The sequence below is a fragment of the Ovis canadensis genome, chromosome 22, assembly GCF_042477335.2.
Source record: "Ovis canadensis isolate MfBH-ARS-UI-01 breed Bighorn chromosome 22, ARS-UI_OviCan_v2, whole genome shotgun sequence".
Classification (NCBI taxonomy): Eukaryota; Metazoa; Chordata; class Mammalia; order Artiodactyla; family Bovidae; genus Ovis; species Ovis canadensis.
Genome location: NC_091266.1, coordinates 26,739,044 through 26,764,451, shown reverse-complemented (window position 1 = coordinate 26,764,451; position 25,408 = coordinate 26,739,044). Strand labels below are relative to the sequence as shown.

General features: G+C 41.8%; 1 protein-coding gene across 2 annotated transcripts in view; it reads left to right on the top strand.

The window, feature by feature from the left end:
- PANK1 (pantothenate kinase 1) overlaps nucleotides 1–25,408 on the top strand; it is a 111,421-nt gene that overhangs the window by 24,209 nt on the left and 61,804 nt on the right. The gene's annotated exons all lie outside the window — the stretch shown is intronic.

The window sequence follows — 25,408 nt, the reverse complement described above, 5'->3', positions numbered from 1 at the left end:
CTTTACTTTAGCTGTTAATTTCTTCACTTAGGGATAATTTTTAAATTGTCATCTATCCTTAGTTTTCTGAAATGTTACCAAGTGTCTGGATGTGATCTGGGTTTTGTTTTGTTTTTCTGTTCTTTTTAAGCAGCACTGATGGGCTCTTTTTATTGGAGGTGTCATGTCTTTCATTGACAATGAGCTCTTTTGTTCTGTTGGGTTTTTAATATTTCTTTCCCTTCATTCCCTCCATTCTTTCCTTCTGGGACGCCTCTCTGTTTTTCTTCACATACGTGGTGATTCTCAGTTGTTGATCCGTTTGCATTCTCAGTTGTCTCTTAGCCTTGCGTATATGTTTGAGTTGGAGTTCGTCGTTTCTGCTTCCTGTGGTTATAGAGGAAGGACACACCACCAGATCAAGTGGGTCAGTAGCTGGTCTTCTGAGCATGGGAACGCCCACTTCTTCTGGGGTACACACATCTCTCGGTTATTACTCTGCTTATAATCCCCAAGAGGTCCCATTGGAGTTACTTTGGCTGTTTGTTGCGTAGCACAGGTGGAAGGAAGGAAAGAGGAACTGCCTGATTGTCCCTGCCGCTGGAATGCTACCAGAATCATCCTAAATGTTGGTTTGGGACTGCCTCCTGACCGTGTATCTCCTTTCCCTAACTACTGGAAAATAATAAGTATTGGAGCAGTATCGAAGCCTGACTCACAATTTATAGGTGCCCTCTTCTTTAATGTGGGACAGTGCGTGCCTTTTCAATGTTACCGCAGTTCGACTTTCTGTGTTTCTGCAGTTCTTGCAGAATGTTTGATCCATTTAGAGAAATTCTTCTTGCAAGTCAACAGGATCTTCAAATATCTATATATCTAAAGACATATAGAATCTATATAAGTATCTGTAGATATATATCCTTTAGGTTAGTTTTAGGGTTTAGATCAGAGGAGGAAGGCTGGATAAGCATGTTTTTGTTTGGATTGCCCTCTTGAGCCATTATTTCTGTAGAAGTTTTCCAACATTTTTAAAAGACATACTACTTTTCAAACAAAATCTCATGTAGAGGATCAGTGTATTAAGCAGGTAAATGCAAAACTGATCTAGTTGAAACCAAGGAGTCAGCCCTGTATGTGAACTCACTGGTTTCCTTTTGACCCTTCACTGCAGCTCCTGAGACCCTCCATGGAATCTTAGAACAGAACAGATGAAAAACCTCTGACAAGATTTATAGTCCAGGAATGTCTGATCCATTACAGGTTCTTAATAAATACTGCCTATCATTATGAATAAAAGGATACAGTATGTGAATAGAATGGAATACTACTCAACCCTAAAAAAGAATGAAGTTTTGCCATTTGCAGCCATGCAGATGGGCCTGAATGGCATTAGGCTTAGTGAGATAAGTCAGACAGAGAAAGACAGGTATTTTATATTAGTTCTTCTGTGTGGAATCTGAAAAATGAGACTAGTGAATATAACAACAACAACAACAAAAGACTCACAGTTATAGAGAACAGGGTTAGGCTACTAAGAGAGAACTGAGAGATGTAAACTAGTATACATGAGAGGAGCTACTAGGGCATATTATACAGCACAGGGAATAGAGCCAATGTTTTATAATAAGTATAAATGGATTATAGTCTTTTGAAATTGTGAATTTTTAATTGTGCATTTAAAATTGTGAACTCAGGCACTGTGTACCTGAAAGAAACTATTGTAAATCAGCTTACGTGCACATGCACGTGAGCTCAGTCGTGCCTGACTCTGTGGCCCTACGAACTGTAGCCTGCCAGCTCCTCTGTCCATGGGGTTTCCCAGGCAGAGTGACTGGAGTGGGTTGCCATTTCCTTCTCCAGGGAATCTTCCTGCTGCAGGGATCAAACTTGAGTCTCCTGCCTCTCCTGCATTGGCAGGCAGATTCTTTACGACTGAGTAACCTGGAAACCCCAAATCAACTTAAACCTCAATATTAAAAAGTCCCCAGTTAATAGACCCCCAAAAAATTAGCAATCATTATTATTACTTTTAAAATCACTGCTCCTCTGCCTTCCCTAACCCAAAGCCTTCCATAGGTCCAGATCCCAGCTTCTGCCATTCATTCTGGCAGTCCCATCTTGAAGAGAAGGAAAAAAAAATTTTTTTAGAGAATCAATAGCAACCAACCACCTAGTGAGTATGGCCAACTGCCTTCCCCATCTTACCCTAACTTAATCCTTACAGTGATGCTATGAGGCAAGTGTTTGATCTCCAGGATATGATGAAGAAATAGAGGTTCAAACAGCCAAAGCAGAAATATACACAAATTCAAATGAGTAAGAAATGTCCAGTTATTTTATTCTCTAAAATTTAATTTAATCTAACTCCTAACATGGTTCCACTGGAATGGCAGAAATGACATCTCAGCCATTTGAGGGCTTCCTTCATGGGACCTGACTCAGGATTCCAGTTCTTGCCCAGTGTGCTAAAACATGGAGGGGCTTGCCCCTGTCCTTTCTTATCCAACTGCAGGATTGCCTGCTGGATGCCCATTTTCTGTACTAGGAAATGTCCTCTGAAATGAGACCTGCCATGTCTTCTGTGTGACCTGCAATGTCAAGGATCTTTGAGGGGCTGGGGTAGATCAAGGTACACCTCACCACACACCTTTCCTCTCTGGGCACTAGCATCCTCCTCTAGCTACTCAAATCTCTGGGCTCCTCTCCTTCCCAGGCCTCCCCTTTTTTAGTGACAGGTATGTTTGTCTCTTCCTTCTTGCTTCCCTCAAAGAGTCTCCCTTTCTCCTCCCTTTCTAAGAATGCATAGAAGAAGCTGGCCGAGTTTGAACTTTAACAAAGCAAAAAGTGGTCCATGGCAAAGTCTTTCCTTGTGCAAAAAACCCCAAGGCAGGAAAATACCACGAGTCTTCTGCTGAGAAAGGGGATGGTGAGCACAGGGTCTGGAGAATGTAAAACAAACTGATTCTCAATAAGTTTTCCTGCCACAGAAAGTAAGTTACCGATTAACCCAAAGCCCTACAGTAGTAAGATGCAGACCAACAGCAGCTGACTAGAACATGCCTGGATGGACCAAATTCCAATCTCTGCAGGGCAGGTGCTCTGGACAGGAGAGAGCAGCAGCTGCAAATGCCAGCTCAGAGCGGCCCTGTGACCACACTGACGGAGATCATGGCTGGACCACATCCAGGGACTTGAGTCTTAGCAGAGTCTGCTGTCGGAACCCAGAGCCATCTCACTAGAGGGACATTCCGTCACCTTACACGAGACAAACACAGTGTGTCCCCAGGGGAGAATCTAAATTATTCTGACCTTGGAATTTCCACATGGGGATGCTTATGTAAAGCTGTACTTAGAGGAAACAGCATGGCAACACTATTAAAGAGCACTTACATGGAAGAAACTCAGCCTCCTTAAATTTTAGTATGTGAGTTACGTAAGGGAGAATTAAAACAAAATGACCTTTTTACACATAAATGTGCTGCTTTCAGACTTTCAAATTATATCCCTGTGAACAGTTTTTCTATTTTTGTATGGAAGACTTTTAATCCTTTTTTGGACAACCAAGAATTGCATTTTGTTCTGAATTAATTTACTTTCAGTGCTAATAGGAATAGTTTGTTGTTACTCAGAGATAAAACTTTAAATGGCCAAGAAGTCAAATCACAGAAAAGACTGAGCCACCTAGTTTTGGACCTTTCGTTATTTTTATGTTTACAGTAGTAGTTTTATGTTGACCTCAGCTGTTGAAAGCACATTAAAAATAAAAAAGCAGGGGTGTGGGTGATAGTGTGATTTCTCTGAACAGCCAGAATAGTGGTAATAATGTTTATGTTTTTATAAGTGAGTCCCTTAGAGACACAATTTTTATGTTTATCCCAGTTCACTTTTTCCTTATTAAACATCCTACATGTGTCCTAAATTAGGAGGGGAAAAAAACACAAGAAAATTGAAAGTTCAAAGAAAAACTGTCCTGGAAATCTACCACCCAAAGACTACCACTGTTAACATTTCCATCAGTTTCTTTTGGGCTATTTTCTTATACATCTGTTTCAAATTCCCAATACTGTTCTTGTTACTTCTTTCTTTTGTAGTCAGCGTTGACTTCTCTTTTGTCTTTTTTACTTATTATCGTAAAATAAGAATTTCCCCCATTTAAAAATTATACTCTTCATAAGGCTTTTTAATGGCTAACAGTCTATCGTGTGTGTGACTATATTACAATTCACTTAACTAGAGAGATTGTCTTCCAGAGAACCCATTCCTCTGGGTTCCATACCTTTCCTCTCAAATGTGGCTAAGGGTTTCTGGATGCCACAGAATACATATCTGCATGTACATTACCATATGTAAAATAGATAGCCAGTGGGAGTTCCATGTATGATGCAGGGAACCCAAAGCTAGTGTTCTATAACAACCTAAGGGGTGGGAGGGAGGTTCAAGAGGGAGAGGACATATGTATACCTAATGCTAATTCTTGCTGATGTATGACAAAAACCATCTCAATATTGTAAAGTAATTATCCTCTAAATTATTATATATATATGTATATATATATATATATATAAAATAAAGTAACCAATTTTCCACAAAATTGGAAGATGCATTCTAAGATGAACCCAGCTCAGACATTATGAAATAGAGCAAGAAATGTAAATAAAATTTTAAAATAGAGCAGGAAAAGGATCTTTTAAATTAGATGAAATGTGATAGAAGAGAAAATTATTAACATTTGTGAAACGTCATCACAACCTGCAATGTGATGGTCATTTGCGATTCACATAATATTCGCAGTGTGATGGCCATTTGCGATTCATACATTTGTCTTTTTGTGACTGGCGTATTTCACTTAGCGTAATGTCCTCAAGGTTCATCCATGCTGTAGCTTGTGATAGAATTTCCTTCTTTTTTACGGACAGATAATAATGTTCCTGTAAACCAGATTTTGTTTAGCCATTCATCTGGGGGTGGACATTTTTGTTGCTTCTACCTCTTGGTTACTGTGAACAGTGGTGTCAGGAACAGGGGTGTGAAAACATCTCTTTGAGATCCTGCATTCCACTTCTTTGGATGTACACCCAGCAGTGCGATTGCTGGATCATGTGATGGTTCTGTTTTTACCATTTTGAGGAAACTCCATATTAGTTTCCATGGCAGTATAATCCATTTAAAAAGGAAGAAGGTATACAAAGAAACATCCTATTTGTACAAGGTCAGACTGGGCCAACACTCTTGATTCACAGGGCGTAGAAATTCACTTAACAACGTCAATTGTTCCCATTCCTTTCCCTGACAAAGCCCTGATTTTTGTTCAGTTATCCACTTTTTCTTCAGGAGGCCCAGTACTCAAAGGAACTGAACCTCATTCCTGGCTTTGGGAGTGTGTCTTGCTTCCCCTGACTCGTGGTAATCCCGCCACCTTGCCGTTGAATGGTTCAGGAACTCAGGCTTCAGTCATTTCATGCCACAGCTCCCTTGGGGAGTGTGATTGGCAGAGGAGTGGAACCTGTGACCTCAGCTGACCCCTCAGTCATCCTGAAGGGAAAGGTTTCTGTGGTGCAGTGGGTGAAAGGTGGTCTTTTTCTCCTGCAGAACATGAAGAAATGTGTGTCTGCATTTGCTCTCGTAAGCCATTTATTCACAGTGAGGACTCTAATCTAGAGACAAAACTGATACACAGAGGAAGACTGAACCGGGAAAGTGTCAAGGAAACGGAGGGAGGCCCTCATGGCGGTGGCCCTGCAGCCTGTTGAGCTCTGGACTGCCTGTTAATAAATTTATCTGCGTGTAATCTAGCCTCAGCTGGATTTTCAGTTATTTGCAGCCCTAAACATCCTAACTGATACAACTCTCCTTTACTCTTGGGGAGCCTTTGGGGGAAAGTTTGAGAATCAGCTCGTCATCTTACAGCCCTGAGGTCTGCATCTCCTCCTTACACACTGGCTGGTCGGTGTCGCCTACCCGCTTCCAACTGAGGATGTCGCGCCTCGGGATATTTGGAAATCTGAGAGAAGGTTGTTTTGCAGCTGAAGGAAAGATGCGGAAAGGGGATATCCCTCCGCCAGCAGATGGCCTATGCCTAGATCTAATCTGGATGAGGAGAGGCTGTACCCTGGTGGTGGCTTTGAAGGAAGCAGACTGCAGGACCACTGCTCACCCACACTGAATTAGAACAAAAAAATAGCCTTCCCGAGACAGTTTACCTCCATATCATGATAAACTGTCACTGCTGCTGCTGCTGCTAAGTCGCTTCAGTCGTGTCCGACTCTGCGCGACCCCGTAGACAGCAGCCCACCAGGCTCCCCCGTCCCTGGGATTCTCCAGGCAAGAACACTGGAGTGGGTATAAACTGTCACAACGCTTTGTTTTTGTTAGCACAAAACATTTTCCTTTCATTTGCCAGAAAGTTGTCATAATGAATATACAATTGTATGCTATCTAGGGTGTGAATAGTTCTCATATCTGGCACCACTGAGCCTGGCACCATCTGGACAAAGAACAGGTCAGCCTCTTAGAATACAGAGCAGATGAGAAACTGGTGGAGACATACTTGCAGCTCAGACATAATTTTGATAAGTAAACACCTTTAACAGGTGAACTGGGTAAGGCAGGCTTTTCTTAATTTCTAATTTTAAAATAATTTCAAACGTATAAAAAATGATGCAAGAAAAAGTCACCCAGAACCAAAAATAAGTTCTCATATATCCTTCACCCAGTTTCCAAATGTTCACAATGCATAATGATAGTACAATTATGAAGAATAGAAAATTTTCTTACCATACTATTAACTGATATACAGATATTATTCAAATTTCCCTAATTGTCACACTGCTTTTTTTTTTTTCTGGTCCTGGATCCAATCCAGGATCATACATTACATTTAGTTGTCATATTTTTCTATCTTCTTCAGGCTAAGACACTTCCTCAATTTTTTTTTTTGTCTTTCATGACATTGATACTTTTGGGGAATACTAGCCAGTTACTTTGTAGAATGTCCTTCAAGTTGGGTCTGACGTCCTTATGATTAAATTTAGCTTGTGCATTTTTGGCAGGAACACTACAGAGGTAATGCTGTGAGCTTCTCAGGGCATCATTTCAGGAGTCACGTGATATTGCTCTGTCTCATTACTAGTGATGTTAACTTGGATTACTTGGTTACGGTGATGTGAGCCTGCTTTCTGCACTATGAAGTTACTATTTTTATAGTTGAGTTTCTCATGTGGAGATACTTTTTAAATATCCATCTATCCTGTTTTTCATCAAATTTTCCCTCACTAATTCTACAATCCATTGATGGATTTTACCTAAATCAGTTATTATTGTGGCATTGGCCAAATGGTGAGACCAAGATTTGGGCTTTAGAATAAAGTTTGGAAAGAGTTTCCAAATGTAGGTAAGCAACATCTCACAACCTGCCAGTATAATCGATACTATAAAATGAGAGCAGGAATTTTGCAATCAGACAGATCCACCTTCAAATATTGGCTCTACTGTGTATTAGCTGTGTGATCTTAAGCCAGCTAACCTCTCTGAGCATCAGTTCCCTTATTGGTAAAGTAGGGATGATGGAGTCCACTTTATAGAGTTTTTAGATGGTTATAATGAATAGAAAAACTTTTGCAGAGTCTCTGTCACACCATAAATGCTCAGTAAATTTTAGCTATTATCATAATGATAATGGTTCATCTTCAGCAGAAAAAAAAAAACCGAAGGTACTTTCTTGGCATAGTTACTTATGGAAAAAGTGCCTTTTTTTCTTTCTTTTTACTTTTTAGCTTTTTGTTAAGTCTAGCTGGGAAGAATGTACTTCTGATGTACCAGTTAGATGGGCAAGAAGCAAGAATGAATACACACACACCATATGCCCAGCCCTTTGGATATGATGACAAAGGAAATATACTAGCTGCGATAAAAACTAATATAAACACAATATCCAGGATTATTGAGCACTTTGGCAGATACCACTGGAGTGTTTGTTTGTTTGTTTTTGTTTTGTTTTGTTTTTGTTGTTTTGTTTTTGTTTGTTTGTTTTTTAACCCAATAGCCAATCTCCCTTTCACAGTAGAATTCTGCTCTATGAGTAAGTGGAAATGTGCTCAACTAAAAAAAAATTTTATTTCCCAAGTTCCTTTGCAACCAGAGATGGCTAATATGACCAATAACAAAAGTCTGCTAGATATGACTTCTAGGAAGCTACTGAATTTTGATAAAAGAGACATAGCTGACATGTACCTTTAAACCTTCATTCTCCATTTTCCTCCCTGGAACTCAGAAACAGTGCTTGTACTTACAACAGCCACCTTGCAACCTAGGGGCAGAAGGACACACGCTGAAAATGGCAGAACAGTTGGAATGAAGAAGCCTGGCTCTTTATGCAGCTTTGATTCTCTTATTAGAAGTGAGGAAACCCAAGGCTCAGAGGTGTTAAGCAAAGTATCCATGGTCAGTAAGCTCTTAAGCACTGCAGCTGGGACTCAAACCTATGTCTCTGTGACTTCAAAGTTGTCTGCTTTCTACTACAATACAAGCTTCCTGGACTGCCTTGGTGGTTCAGATGGTAAAGAATCTGCCTGCAATGCAGGAGATGTGGGTGCAATCCCTGAGTCAGGAAAGTCCCATGGAGAAGGGAATGGCTACACACTTCGGTATTCTTGCCTGGAGAATTTCATGGATAGAGTAGCCTGATGGACTACAGTCCATGAAGTCTCAAAGAGTCGGACTGTACTGAGTGACTAACACTTTGACACGTTCACAGGCTTCCTGAAAGGATGAACATACTTAGAACCCTTTCTCCCCACGTTTACATATTATGATGGACAAAACAAAGTGCAATGGCAAAACAGAGTATCCGGTGGCTGACAGGAGAGCCACGAACATTACTTACTCTTTCTCTTTGTTGAGGACCAGCAACCCCAGTCCGATAAGCAAACATGATCAGCAGTTCCCTGGCACTTCATCTCCTACTCATGCCAGTAAATAAGGCTTCAAACCATGATAAGAAACTTCTGATGAGTGTCACCAACAAGTAGTTGCCACCTAGAGAGCACATCCAGAACATCCTGGCCTATGTCAGAGGTCACAAAGAAATGGTAGATGTGTCTTGATTGCCTGATTTGGGTGCTTAGTTAATTGCTTGAGCTAAGAAATATCCCATAATAACTGAGATTCTTGCTGCTCTTACAAAACCGAGGCCTGAATTCCTGGGTGGCAACATTTGACTAGACTGGCCCCCACTTCCAGTTCATCATTCCATTCCATACTGCTTCTCTGATGCTAAGCCAGAGTATTTGTTTCCAATTATCATCGGGTTTGTTCACTTCCTAGTGTCGACTGAAAAAAATGCACAAGGGAAGAGTTGTGAAGTTAAGTTTTTTGGGGGGCAAATTGAAGACTATATAACCTGGGAGACGGTTTCTCAGGAAGCTCTAAGGAACTGCTCTGAAGAGGTAAGGGGGGAGGTCTGCATACATGTGGTTTGGGAAGAGGGGAGGGGGGTGATATGTGCAAACAAGCACATATTTTGGCAGAAGGTTACTGCTGGTCACAAGAAGGTTGGTGCTTGTCAAGAGGAGCAGATTTCTCCATTAATTATTTTAGTGCTTTTCTAGTTGTGAGCAGATACAAGAAATTCTGCTCATAAAATCTTCTGAAAATATCTAACTATCTGAAGGACTATTCTGCGAGTTTTTCCCCAGAGCACAGAGTGCCTCATTCCTGATTGCCTCCCTGAACTCTTTTCATGGGCTGTAGGTCACCAACTGTGGTGACCTAGTCTTTGCAGAGGAAGATGGCAAGTGACAAATTTCAGTTGGCAGTGTAAGAAAAAATGTTTTCTCTTTATTAAATATTTGATCTCTATCTGAAACAAAAATTGATAGAGCTATTTCTTACACCTGGCCCACTTAAGGCATTTCAGTTACTTACCAGGAAGCAGAGAATTGAAAGAACTCTCAGACATGTGCTTTCTAAATCTGTTTTCAGATTAACACCCCTTCTGGCTCATTCACAGTCCCCGCATGTATATTACTTTCACGAGCCTTCTCAACAACTATGAAAGTCGGTATTGTATTATCTTTCTCACTGGGATAGGATAGATGAGATGAATGTTTGGAAATCTTGTGTAATTATTGTGTTTGTTAGCATTTTGACTTCCATTTTGTTGATTTGCAAAGTTGTTTTCTCTGATTATTCTTTTTAGAAATCAGGAATGGAAGAGACTTTTCTGGTAGTTCAGTGGAGAAGACTTCTCACTCCCAATGCAGACTTGGCACAGCCAAATAAATAAATAGTAAATTTTTTAAAAAGCAAAAGGAATCTGTAGAGAAGGTAGGCCAACAGACTTTTGTCTCACCTAAATTGGTAACCTCACATCTTTACATCTTCACTACCCTCTTCCTTAGCATTATAAGTTCTGTGCCAGTCATGGTGCCAAGGGCATTAATTAATTTGTTCATCATAATAACACTGAAATCTGTTGAAGGAAAAATTTTTTAAGTTGAGTCATGACTCACAAATATAAACATGTGTCTGGTTTTATTAATTTAATTAATGATAACTAAGATGTTGCAGCCAGTCCAAATGAGAATCCAAAGAGCAAATACATTAAGCCATCAGGAATGCTTAAATGCAGTTACTTTATTGGTGTAAAACTGATCTTTATCCATGGGCATACCCCTGAACACAAATTGCATTTCTGTGTATAAGAACATTTGCATTAGTCTGTTTTCTACAAATTGTAGAGGTGTAAAATAAGTCAAAGCCAATGAAATGCAGAGAATAAACTTTTAATACATTAACAGATAGGACACCCACTAATTTTTTCTCATTTCAAAGTATTTCACAATTTCCCCCCTCCCCCGAGAAGTACTTCTGTTCTCATTCTTTTTGTCCAGTTAAGGAAATTGTAGTCAAAAGAGGTTAAGTAAATTTTCCAAGGTCTCATAGCTGGTAAATAGTGGAATCATGTTTAAGCTTCAGTCTTACTGAATCTGGCAAAAGTAATGCAGTTAATTAAATCATTTTCCCTCTTGGATTTATCATGCTTGAAAAGTTCAATTCAAAGCAAGCAAGAATCACAAAAAGGGAGCCCACTGTGTCTTGCTTTACCTATAGATATTATAAATTGGTAACCTGAATTCAGTAGAAGGAATTTTTTTTTAAATATACAATGTTTAAATTTTAAAAAAAATTTTTTTAAATGGGGCTTCCCTAGTAGCTCAGTGGTGAAGAATCCACCTGCCATGCAGGAGACATGGGTTTGATTCCTGATCCAGAAAGATCCCGCGTGCTGGGCAGCAACTAAGCCCATGAGCCACAACTAGTGAATCTGTGCTCTAGAGGCTGGGAGCCGCAGCCAAGAAGCCACCACCTCACAACCAGAGAAAGGTCTATGTAGGAACCAAGACCCAGCACAGCCAAATAAATAAAAGTATTTAAAAAATGTAAAATATGACTTATGACCATTATTAGTTATCCATTGCTCAGCAGAAAACTGCCGAAAAATTAGTGGCTTAAAACAACAATAAGAAAAAAAGAAATAAGAATCTATTAACTCAGAGTCTTTGCTGGGTGGTTCTAGCTCACAGTCTCCCATGAGGTTGCAGATGTAATATCAGCTGCAGCTGTATCATCTGAAGGCTCGATTGGAGACAGATGATTGATCAAGGTGGCACACTCGCATGGTGGGCAAGATAGTACGACTCTTGATGAGAGTTATCAGTAAACCTATGTAGGCTTCTTCACAGACTGCCTGAGTGTCCTCATTCCACAGTGGCTGACCTCCCCCAGGGTGTGTAATTCCAGAGAAAGCAAGATAGTCTTTCATATGTCTTATGACCTGTCTTGGAAGTAGGTCACATATCATCAATCACTTCATATTTTGTTGGGTCATTCAGATCAGCTGTGACACAGTGATACACTTGGTATAAGTAACTGCACAAGGACATAAGTATTATGGTCAGAAGATCACTGGAGACCATCTCAGGGAATGTCTAATGCATGAACATTTAAACATCACAGTTCAATTCAGTCGCTCAGTTGTGTCTGACTCTTTACGACCACATGGACTGCAGAATGCCAGGCCTCCCTGTATATCGCCAACTCCCGGAGTTTACTCACTCATGTCCATTGAATCATCCAACCATCTCATCCTCTGTCGTCCCCTTCTCCTCCTGCCTGCAATCTTTCACAGCATCAGGGTCTTTTCAAATGAGTTAGTTCTTCACATCAGGTAGCCAGAGTATTGGAGTTTCAGCTTCAACATCAGTCCTTCCAATGAATATTCAGGACTGACTTCCTTTAGGATGGACTGGTTGGATCTCCTTGCAGTCCAAGGGACTCTCAAGAGTCTTCTCCAACACCACAGTTCAAAAGCATCAATTCTTCACCGTTCAGCCTTCTTTATAGTCCAACTCTCACATCCATACATGACTACTGGAAAAACCATAGCCTTGACTATGTACTTTATTGGCAAAGTAATGGCTCTGCTTTTTAATATGCTGTCTAGGTTGGTCATAGCTTTTCTTCCAAGGAGTAAGTGTCTTAATTTCATGGCTGCAGTGATTTCACCATCTGCAGTGATTTTGGAGCCCCCCAAAATAAAGGCTACCACTGTTTCCACTGTTTCCGCATCTATATGCCATGAAGTGATGGGATCAGATGCCACGATCTTAGTTTTCTGAATGTTGAGCTTTAAGCCAGCTTTTTCACACTCCTCTCACTTTCATCAAGAGGCTCTTTAGTTCTTCTTTGCTTTCAGCCATAAGGGTGGTGTCATCTGCATATCTGAGGTTATTGATATTTCTCCCAGAAATCTTGATTCCAGCTTGTGCTTCATCCAGCCCAATGTCTCTCATGATGTACTCTGCGTATAAGTTAAATAAGCAGGGTGACAATATATAACCTTGACGTACTCCTTTCCCTGTTTGAAACCAATCTGTTGTTCCATGTCCAAATCTAACTGTTCCTTCCTGACCTGCACACAGACTTCTCAAGAGGCAGGTCTTGAGAAAGACCTGGCTTTTGTGGTGATCTATACAGTCAAAGGGAGAAGGCAATGGCACCCCACTCCAGTACTCTTGCCTAGAAAATCCCATGGGCACAGGAGCCTGGTAGGCTGCAGTCCATGGGGTTGCTAAGAGTCGGACACGATTGAGTGACTTCACTTTCACTTCTCACGTTCATGCATTGGAAAAGGAAATGGCAACCCACTCCAGTGTTCTTGCCTGGAGAACCCCAGGGATGCGGAGCCTGGTAGGCTGCCATCTATGGGGTCTCACAGAGTCGGACATGACTGAAGCAACTTAGCAGCAGCAGCAGCAGCATACAGTCAAAGGCTTTGGCATAGTCAATAAAGCAGAAATAGATGTTTTTCTGGAACTCTCTTGATTTTTTGATAATCCAACAGATGATGGCAATTTGATCTCTGGTTCCTCTGCCTTTTCTAAATCCAGCTTGAACATCTGAAAGTTCATGGTTCATGTACTATTAAAGCCTGGCTTGGAGAATTTTGAGCATTACTTTACTAGCGTGTGAGACAAGTGCAATTGTGCAGTAGTCTGGACATTCTTTGGCATTGCCTTTCTTTGGGATTGGAATGAAAACTGACCTTTTCCAGTCCTGTGGCCAGTGCTGAGTTTTCCAAATTTGCTGGCATATTGATTGCAGCACTTTCACAGCGTCATCTTTTAGGATTTGAAATAGCTGAACTAGAGTTCCATCACCTTCACTAGCTTTGTTCATAGTGATGCTTCCTATGGCCCACTTGACTTTGCATTCCAGGATGTCTGGCTCTAGGTGAGTGATCACACCATCATGATTATCTGGGTCGTGAAGATCTTTTTCGTAGAGTTCTTCTGTGTATTGTTGCCACCTCTTCTTAATATATTCTGCTTCTGTTAGATCCATACCATTTCTGTCCTTTATTGTGCCCATCTTTGCATGAAATGTTCCCTTGGTATCTCTAATTTTCTTGAAGAGATCACTAGTCTTTCCCATTCTATTGTTTTCCTCTATTTGTTTGCACTGATCGCTCAGGAAGGCTTTCTTATCTCGCCTTGCTCTTCTTTGGAACTCTGCATTCAAATGGGACTATCTTTCCTTTTCTCCTTTGCTTTTCACTTCTTTTCACAGCTATTTGGAAGGCCTCCTCAGACAGCCATTTTGCTTTTCTGCATTTTTTTCTCTTGGGGATGGTCTTGGTCCCTGTCTTCTGTACAGTGTCACAAACCTCTGTCCATAGTTCATCAGGCACTCTGTCTATCAGATCTAGTCCCTTAAATCTATTTCCCACTTCCACTATATAATCGTAAGGGATTTGATTTAGGTCCTACCTGAATGGTCTAGTGGTTTTCCCTACTTTCTTCAAGTTAAGTCTGAATTTGGCAATAAAGAATTCATGATCTGAGCCACAGTCAGCTCCCGGTCTTAATTTTGCTGACTGTATAGAGCTTCTCCATCTTTGGCTGCAAAGAATATAATCAATCTGATTTGGGTATTGACCATCTGTTGATGCCCATATGTAGATTCTTCTCTTGTGTTGTTGGAAGACAACATCACAAGACTTCGCATAAAACTCTGGATTTCTGGCTACTTTAGAAAAATCAGATCTGGCAACGCTGCATTCCCACCTGACAATAAGCAGTTTTAGCTGAGTGGCTGCTGCTCACTTTAGAAAGAATATGCACTTTCTGAATTCGTCCTGGTTCCTATTCAACTCACTTACATAACCTCCTGAGCTTGTGTGCCATACTGGTGATTTCTGACAAATGAAATGTATGCAGAGTGAGACACCACCACTCACAGACGCAACTCCTAAAACAACCCATATGATCATCTGTGCTCTCTGTCCTCTCCCAGCTGCTGGCTGTATATCTATGCTCAGAGCACCCTTGGGAGTCATGCATTGAAGATGATAGGGCCTCTGTGAGCCTCCTCTCTGACTGCACAGCTCAGAGTTGCCTCTCCACACTCGCCCTCACCCATACATTGGACTGTGGAGTGAAACATGAACTTGACTGTGTTTGTTGTCTTAAGGTACTGAGACTTGGAGGTTCTTTTTATGCAACTAGCATTAATACCATAACAAACACCACAAATGGGACCTTGATGTGGGCGTTGCTGTTGTTCAGTCACTAAGTCATGTCCGACTCTTTGTGACCCCATGGACTGCAGCCCCTCAGGCTTCCCTGTCCTTCACTCTCCCTCAGAGTTTGCTCAGACTCGTGTCCATTGAGTCTGTGATGCTATCTAACCATCTCATTTTCTGCCACCCTCTACTCCTTTTGCCTTTAATCTTTCCCAGCATCAGGGTCTTTTCCAATGAATCGGCTCTTTGCATCAGGTCGCCAGAGTATTGAAGCTTCAGCATCAGACTTTCCAATGAATATTCAGGGTTGATTTTCTTTAGGATTGACTGGATTGATCTCCTTGCAGTCCCAGGGACTCTCAAGAGTCTTCTCCAGTATTACAATTTAAAGGCGGGAACTCCTAAAATAAAAAATCCAGAAATCCTAAAATAAGTGGCACTGGCTTAGCATGCCAGTTGTGGGAAGAAAGGAAACTGATCCTGGAGGCAGAAAAGGTGGCAATGCATATGGTGCCTGGCAAAAACTTGGCAAGAATTCTCAGTTGAGAGGCCCGCCATATGCTTCCTGACTGTCAGCTCCAAGAGAAGCAGTTGGAAGGAATCAAACTGTTAGTGCATTTTGGCCACAAGTGGCTGGCACATTTGGGCAGTTTGCAGGAAGAAGTGAAAGAAAATAGAAAAACTGCATAAATTGGAAGTCTTGAAGTAGGCTACATCTAGACCTCAAATGGTAGAAAACGAAAGTGAGAAAATTGTGAGCAACAAAGAGCTGCTAGGTCACCACCACCTCTGGTACAGATCACCTCCTAGGTGTGGCTTTCCATTTCGATCCTGACATCGTCCAGGTGGCTGCCATTAAGATGAGGGAGGCATGAGGATAAGGGAAAAAGATATAAAGGATGTTGAGAACACTGCCTGGGACACTGTTTGGTCTTCAGTTTGTGGCATAGGAACTGTCTAGAAAGAAATCAATGGGAAGTCTGTTAGGTTTTTGCACAAATGATATTTCCAAAGAAAACAGAAGTCTGGGACAGAGACAAGTCAAGGCACAAAACAGGACTTCCCTGGCGGTACAGGGAATAGGAATCCACCGCCAATGAAGGGGACATGGGTTCCATCCCTGGTCCAGAAAGTCTTCACTCGCTGCAGGGCAACTAAGCCTGGGCACCACAATGGCTGAGCCCTTACTCTAGAAATCCTCCTCTGTAACAAGAGAAGCCGCTGCACCTTGATGAAGAGTAGTAGCCTCTGCTTCCCCCAACTAGAGAAAGCCTGTGAGTAGCAACAAAGAGCCAAAGCAACCAAAAATAAATAAATTTTAGAAAAAGGTACAAAGCAACATCCAGCCTTGGACTCACAGGTTTCCATGAGAGGGAGGCAGACTACAAAATCTGCATAGTGTCAGAGATAGTTTACTCCTCATCACCCACTTCAGATATTGCCACAAAGGATAGATAATGAACAATGAAGAGAATTCCAGAAGAGTGGAACCAGGGGTCACAGAGAAATATGGACAAGATAATGCCTCCCATAGAGGAGAGAGAGAGTCCAATCAAAAGACACCTCCCAGTGCTTTCTGGTCAGGGAAATGTCACAACGCCTGACCAACCACTTTGGACCACTGTCGCCTTTCTTTTACTTCTTCCTTTTCCAGATGGGACCCTGAGGTTCCTTGTCTCTGCTCGCCAGTGTATATTTGGGGATGAGGAAGGAGCAGGGGGCAGACGACTCCTCTTTTTAGTTTGTAAAGTACTCAACCAAAAAGAACAACTTGTGAACCAAATAGAGCTGGCTCAGCATCACCCAGGCCTGCTGCTGCTGCTGCTGCTAAGTCGCTTCAGTCGTGTCCGGCTCTGTGCGACCCCATAGACGGCAGCCCACCAGGCTCCCCCATCCCTGGGATTCTCCAGGCAAGAACACTGGAGTGGGTTGCCTTTTCCTTCTCCAAAGCATGAAAGTGAAAAGTGAAAGTGAAGTCGCTCAGTCATGTCCGACTCTTAGCATGCACTGCAGCCTACCAGGCTCCTCCATCCATGGGATTTTCCAGGCACGAGTACTGGAGTGGGGTGCCATTGCCTTCTCCAACACCAAGGTCTAGAGCTTTGGATAATGTTCTAGGAAGTGAGTGGGGAGGAGTTTATTCTACAAATGGGAGAAATAATGAAATGTAGTTACTGACCATGTATTTTCCATGGTCATTTCTTTTTCTACCTAGGCATTAAGTTAAACTACACTTCTCAGGCTCTCCTGCAACTGGGCTGGGTATGCAGAGGGAACACATGACTGAGTTCTGCCCAGTGAGATGTGGCCAGAGCTGATGTATGCTGTTTCCAGTTTTGGTCCCTAAAACACCACCACCATCCTTTCTACTCTCTTTTGTCCCTCTTCTGCTAGCTCATGTCAACATCTAGGGCACCACTAGTTTCCAAATGAACTGCACAGACCAGGCACCGCCCCAGCTGACAACATTGAACTCTTTGAGAACAGCAAACATACTTTTATTGCATTAAGTCACTGAGTTTTAGATTTATTTATTTAGACAGAAACTAGTATAAAGTATGCTAATAAAATTTCCAATATACTAATTGAACATGCTACATGTTATATGACCAGTGGACTGTTTAATGTTTATTCAGAAATCCCAGACCTTTTAAATACATTATTTCAGCTGTTAGATGATTGCAGCCCAACTGACTTGATAAATTTTAACTTTCTGAAGGTTGCATTTCTGACACAAATATACCCACCTGTTATGGAATAATGCAGAGAAGGTAATGGCACCCCACTCCAGTACTCTTGCCTGGAAAATCCCATGGACAGAGGAGCCTGGTGGGCCGCAGTCCATGGGGTCGGTAAGAGTCGGACACAACTGAGCGACTTCACTTTCACTTTTCACTTTCATGCATTGGAGAAGGAAATGGCAATCCACTCCAGTGTTCTTGCTTGGCGAATCCCAGGGATGGGGGAGCCTGGTGGGCTGCCGTCTATGGGGTTACATAGAGTAGGACACGACTGAAGCAACTTAGCAGCAGCAGCAGCAATGAAATAATGAATATCATACCTCAATGGGCCTGAGGAGTGGGCAAAAAAGGGATGCCATGGGAAGTAATTAAAACCTTAAAACTGTTTCCGGGTATGGTCCTAGGTCCAATCCTGAGTCAACATCATAGATGGTCTGTCATCTAACATCCAACCAGGGTGTTCAGAAGAGAGAGAAGAAGAAGCAGAGAAGCTAATCAGAGGACAGTGAAGCAACACAGACATTAGCAATGGCACGAAGCCATCACCACCTTAGGCTGGCAAGAAGCAGGGAGAAAGTGATAGAATCAGATCCCAGGAGTTACAGTCACCAAGCAGAAGACAGAGTTAAGGCAGGCGTGTCCGTAGGTGATGGAGACCCCAGAAGAGGGTCAGCAACTTTGGGGAGATGCCTTCCTACACAACGAGGGAGGGAAGAGAAGATTCTGCCATTCTCACCAACATCTCCCACTGACTAAGCCTGCTGGAAGACAGCTGACCCTGGACCCCAAGAGAGTTGGCTTTCCGGAGCCAGCCCCCTGCCTCATCAGGCAGGGCAGGGGCATGGCAGGCAACAGATCTGAGCACATAACCATAAGACCCACAGAAACTGGTTTAAAAAAAAAAAAAAACAGATATAGAACATTCTATTCTCCATAAAAATAAAAGCTCAAGTGTTAGAGCAACTTAAAAGAGTGTTGCAATCAAAGGTGGGATATTTTTAAATTTCTTGCTTTTGAGAGGTCCTGTTCCAGTTTTTGCGATTTAAGGCATCACTTTTTTCATGTTTTATATTAGGTCATGGAGAAGCCAGCATGTGGGTGAACTTCTTTATCCTGTGTCCTCTCACCCCCTGTTATTCTGCAAAAGCTCTACCGTGTTACTTCCTTTATACTGCTGACTATAAACTGTAGGTGTTTTATTTGTTCACTTGTTAAATGGGTCTGATTGCCTTACTGGTTGTAGGCCTCAGGATGTTTTCCTTAGCACAATACCTGTAGATGCTTACAGAAGATATTGTATAAGTATTCATTGAATAAATGAATGAAGTAGATACCACTGTTATCCCCATTGTATACAGTGCTATCCAATACGGTAGCTACTGGTCCCATATTACTATTTGAGTTTAAATGGTTCAGCTACTATGGGAAACAATATGGCTATACTTCAGTGTATACTTACAGATTTGCTAAGTATACACTAAAGTATAAGTAAGTAGATGTTATATTAAGTGTTTTGATCATCATCATATAATAAGAGGGAAAGGGCAGAAGGAGACTTTTGGAGGTGATGGATAAATTTATGCCAAATTGTGATGATTTGACAGGTATATACTACTTATCTCTAAACTCATCAAGTGGTATATATTAAATATGTACAGTTTTTATCTGTCAATCATAGCTCAATAAAGTGATTTTTAAAATAAGCTAACTTTTTAAATGTCAATTAATTAAAACATAAATACAATTTAAAATCCAGTGCTTTTGTCACATTAGCCACATATCAAGTACTCAGAAATGATGCATGGCCAGTGACATATTTACCTCATCACAAAATTCTTGGAAAGTGCCAGATAATAGAGGAAGCTGGCTGGAGGAGGAGCTGGGATTCAAGCCTATGTCTGAGTGACTTCAAAGATGGAACTCTTAACCACGTAAAGTAGTATCATTGTTATTATTAGTGGCTTAGTACTGTTTTCAGTTTCAGCCCGTTTGAAGGATTTATAGGGAGCTTCAAGCCTGGCTACCTCCTAGGGTAAACAATTGTCCCATGCGGTTTGCTGGAAACAGAAAACTCTGAGGCAAACAGTGCTTACTTCATTATCAAGATTCTCAGTTGAGGTTATTGCAGGCAAATAGATGGACTTACTCAGCTCCATTTCAGCGCCCTGTAACACGCCGTATACAATACAAAAAAGATCTTAATGACCCAGATAACCACAGTAGTGTGATCAGGCCCCCAGAGCCAGACATCCTGAAATGCGAAGTCCAAGTGGGCCTTAGGAAGCATCACTACAAACAAAGCTACTGCCGGTGATGGAATTCCAGTTGAGCTATTTCAAATCCTAAAAGATGATGCTGTGAAAGTGCTACACTCAATATGCTAGCAAATTTGGAAAACTCAGCAGTGGCCACAGGACTGGAAAAGGTCAATTTTCATTCTAATCCCAAAGAAAGCCAATGCCAAAGAATGTCCAAACTAACACAATTGCACTCATCTCATACACTAGCAAAATAATGCTCAAAATTCTCCAAGCTAGGCTTCAACAGTACATGAATTGAGAACTTCCAGATGTTCAGGCCAGCTTTAGAAAAGGCAAAGGAACCAGAGATCAATTTCCAGTATCTGTTGGATCCTAGGAAAAAACAAGAGAATTGCAGAAAAATATCTACTCCTGCTTCACTGACTACACCAAAGCCTTTGACTGTGTGGATCACAGCAAACTGCAGAAAATTCTTAAAGAGATGGGAATACTAGACCACCTTACCTGTCTTCCTGAGAAATCTGCATGCAGGTCAAGAAGCAACAGTTAGAACCAGACATAGAACAACAGATTGGTTCCAAATTGGGAACGGAGTACATCAAGACTGTATATTGTCACCCTGCTTATTTAACTTATATGCAGAGTACATCATGCGAAATGCCAGGTTGGATGAAGCACAAGCTGGAATCAAGATTGCTGGAAGAAATATCAATAACCTCAGATATGCAGATGACACCACCCTTATGGCAGAAAACGAAGAGGAACTAAAGAGCCTCTTGATGAAAGGGAAAGAGGAAAGTGAAACAGCTGGCTTAAAACTCAGCATTCTAAAACTAAGATCATGGCATCTGATCCCATCGCTTCATGGCAAATAGATGGGGAAACAATGGAAACAGTGACAGACTTTATTTTCTTGGGCTCCAAAATCACTGTGAACAGTGACTGCAGCCATGAAATTAAAAGACACTTGCTCCTTGGAAGAAAAGCTGTGACCAACCTAGGCAGCATATTAAAAAGCAGAGACATTACTTTGCTGTCAAAGGTCCATCTAGTCAAAGCTATAGTTTTTCCAATAGTCATGTATGGATGTGAGAGTTGGACTATAAAGAAAACTGAGGGCCAAAGAATTGATACTTTTGAACTGTGGTGTTGGAGAAGACTCTTGAGAGTCCCTTGGACTGCAAGGAGATCCAACCAGTCAATCCCAAAGATCAGTCCTGAATATTCATTGGAAGGACAGATGCTGAAGCTGAAACTCCAATACTTTGGCCACCTGATGAGAAGAGCTGACTCATTGGGAAGCCCCTGATGCTGAGAAAGATTGAAGGCAGGAGGAAAAGGGGACGACAGAGGATGAGATGGTTGGATGGCATCACCGACTCAGTGGACATGAGTTTGAGTAAGCTCCAGGAGTTGGTGATGGACAGGGAAGCCTGGTGTGCTGCAGTTCATGGGGTCACAAAAAGTCAGCCATTACTGAGCAATGGAACTGAGCTAAACATGCCGTATCACTTGCTACACGTAAGAAAATGGAAGATGTCGGTTTCCCAGGCCCTGTTAGTGCCCGGGTCCTGTACACCGCTTAGCACTGCCAAGCAGATGCAGCTGGACGCATGTGGAAGTCCAGACGGAGGAGGAGGCCCGACTTCTGCCGTTTTGTGTGGTGGGCGGTGTCATGGCAGCAGGGGTCCTGGTGTCTTGTCCTGGACACCATGGATTTGGAGAGACAGAATATAGGGCATGAATTCTGTAAGTTTGCATTCAGCCTGAGACAGTCAGCCCTGGACCCAGGGGTGCGATGACCCCCTGGTTTCTTGGTTTACTGTTGTACCAGAAGTAGCAGCTCCCTTAGAGCAGTTCACTTAGGAAGCTGATCCTGTGGTGGGATTCACTGCTGGGAGCTCAGCCTAGAGGCCTTTCCTTTAGCCTTTCAGAGATTTTTATTCACCCAGTTCCCTGTACTAACTCATTTTATGTAGGAATGAATTAAAGCAGCTTTTATTTGCAGCTGAAGAAACTTCCAGATTCAGAGGGGACTTCACTCAGAAAACAGGAAAACTATAAGACAAATTTGAATGTTCTGAGTGCTGAGACCCTAATCAAAGACTCTTCCTTCCGCTGCTGTCATCCTCAAAGGAAAATGCTTACCCCTTATTCATCAGCATCCCCCCAAATATTGGAACTTTGGTGATGAAGAGATGAATATATACATATGTGTATATATTCATATGTATATATACACACACATACACATATGGATATAGAAGTAGGCTTCCCAGGTAGCACAGTGGTAAGAGTCCACCTGTCAACGCAGGAGACGCAAGAGACCAGGTTCCGTTCCTGAGTCAGAAAATCCCCTAGAGTAGGAAATGGCAACCTGCTCCAGTATTCTTGCCTGGAAAATTCCATGGACAGAGGAGGGAGCCTGGTGGGCTACAGTCTATGGGGTCCCAAAGAGTCAAACACACACACACAGATAGATATAGGTATATCTATTCCTCTTCCATGTGCTGGAATGCTCTTCTAAACCTCTCTTCACAATGCTTCACACCTCAGTCTCTGAACCCTCAGAAACCGGTATCTGTGTGGCTTCCTCAACTACCTGCATGTAAACTGGTTCCTTCCTTCCAATAATGCTCTGTCGCATCATTTCGTTTAATTTTTGTGTTACTTAACACAGACTGTACTTATTGTTTATTTTCTGACTTTCCTTGTCCCCCTCCCCAAAGGAATGTGTGCTGCGGAATAGGAAGGACTTTTCTGCCTTGCTCCTCACTGTAACTGGAACAATGGTTTGCACATCGTTTTAAAATATTTGTTGAATAGATATACAAAATAGAAAAATGGCAATAGCTGGCACATTTATTTAAAGAGGGGGGGAAGCCCTTTTGGAAACAAAAGTCTAAGACACTGGACAGCATTTCAGTGAGAAATAAAGGGACTCAATAAGTTTAAAAGGCACTCTTGTGTGGGCAGTGGAATAGTATATCAGTTTGCAACCGTGGTGTAAAATCTGCAGGTGACAGCAGGTACACCATCTTTTGGGAGGGCAGCATGGTGGTTGAGTTACAAAATGTGAGGTTCTAGGGCCACCTGGACCTGACTCAAATGTCTATTAGATTTTCTGCTGTGTGAACTTGGACCCATTAGCCTGTCTAAGCTCTAGTTTCCTCATACAAAATATGAGCTAATAACAGTATCCAAATCCTACTCACATGACTACCTTGCTAATTAAAAAAGATGACACAGTGTGCTTAGTCCAGTGTATGGCATGTAAGAACTCAATAAATGTTAGATAATAAGCCTACTGTCAATTTGCTAAAGCCAGATACATCCCTAAACTTATGCCCAGTACTTGGGGTCACTCTGATTATAGCTTATCAGATTCCTAGGTAGTCACACTCCCATCTCCCTTCACCAAATCATTATTGGTAGGTGCTCAAAAAACATTAGTAACAGAAAGTTGGTTCATGTGGGGTGTGTTTCATTCCTGTACACACAGTTATTGCTGTAGTGGCAGCTGCTGATGTTATGTTTTTCCACTGCTATTGACCAAAAAATAGAAACAACAACAACAAAAAAAACCCAACAACAAAAAACTAAAATAATCCATCAGGCCATATAGAAAAAACAGTGAAAGAACAGGATTGGCCTAAATCCTCTCCAGTGGTTCATTTCGGTGAATAAGCTTCCTGAGATTCGATTTGCCCTATTGAGAGGAACAGGGTCAATTCATCTTTTCAGTTAGCAAGTATTTATGAAGTGCCTACATATTTATGACATAAGAGAGCCTAAGAATGCCTCCTCCACTTCCACCTCCACCTTCAGTTCAGTTCAGTTCAGTCGTTCAGTCGTGTCTGACTCTTTGCAACCCCATGAATTGCAGCACGCCAGGCCTCCCTGTCCATCACCATCTCCTGGAGTTCACTCAAACTCACGTTCATCAAGTCAGTGATGCCATCCAGCCATCTCATCCTCTGTCGTCCCCTTCTCCTCCTGCCCCCAATCCCTCCCAGCATCAGAGTCTTTTCCAACGAGTCAGCTCTTCGCATGAGGTGGCCAAAGTACTGGAGTTTCAGCTTTAGCATCATTCCTTCCAAAGAACACCCAGGGCTGATCTCCTTCAGAATGGACTGGTTGGATCTCCTTGCAGTCCAAGGGACTCTCAGGAGCCTTCTCCAACACCACAGTTAACCTCCACCTTAGTTAACTTCTATTCAACTTCAGAATTCAGCAAATGCCATTTCATCTACTAAAGTTTAAGATAAGTCCAGGTCACCCTGGTATGTGCCCTCATGGCTCTGAGAGTCTTTCCATTTTTGCATTTCTCGGAATGATAGTTACATTTTTGCTGTTGTGGTGATTACGTGCTTAAGGCCAGTCCATTCTGTCATCTGGATAAGGACGGGAACTTTGTTTTTGCCTAAGAGTATATCCTTGGTACTTAGTATGGTACCTGCTGTGTAGTAGTTGCTCAGTTCTGAAGAAAGGAGAAGAGGGAGGCTCTGATGAAGTGGTCCTCAGAATCTCTCCATAACACTGTTACTCACAGGGCAGTTTTTGTTGGGTTTTGGTGGCCTTTGACTCCCTGAAGCAGTGCTACTCCCTAGGGCCCTGAAGAAAGCAATATGAAAAGCACTGTCATCGAAAACAGCACAGTACTTGAAAATAGCCTCCTGAGGTGCCTCATGCGAATCTCTAAGAAAGGCACCGACGCCAATAGCAAAAGAGGCAAAAATGAAAGAAAGAAGTCATCTTGGGTCAATATTATTCTGACAGTTAAAATTCTAGTAATTCTTTTTAAACTATGTCTTGAAGAGTATCGTTTCCCAAGCTCATACTGTGTCGTCAGTGTGGTTATTAAGTGGTAGAAAGCTTGGGCACATTGGACTTTATTTCCATTTTAGCAAGGAACTAGAATTTCTACAGTAATCATGTGTAGTGATGGCATGGTGGACAGGTTTTAATCTGTGTCTTCAAAAAAAATTAAAAGTAAATTAAAAGTCTAATTTATAGTAGTTAAAAACTAGTGCTGACCTCCCTCTTTTATGGGGGAAGGGGAAGAGAGAGAGGGAGGAAAGAAGGAAAGTGGTAAGTGTTGAGTTAGACTGAAACAGACAAATATTGATATGGCTTACCTATCAGTGTAAGTACAAGAATGTCATGATCATATCTACATTTTTAAAGGATCACCCTTCTTAAATATAAATCCCAGAGAGAATATAAATAAAAGGTCTTGCTCCTTTTCTGCATATTTTATCTTGCATGCTGAAACCACCAGATTCCCAGTTGCCCAGACTGGAAACATAAAAATTATCCTGGCCTTACCTCTTCCTCATTCTGCA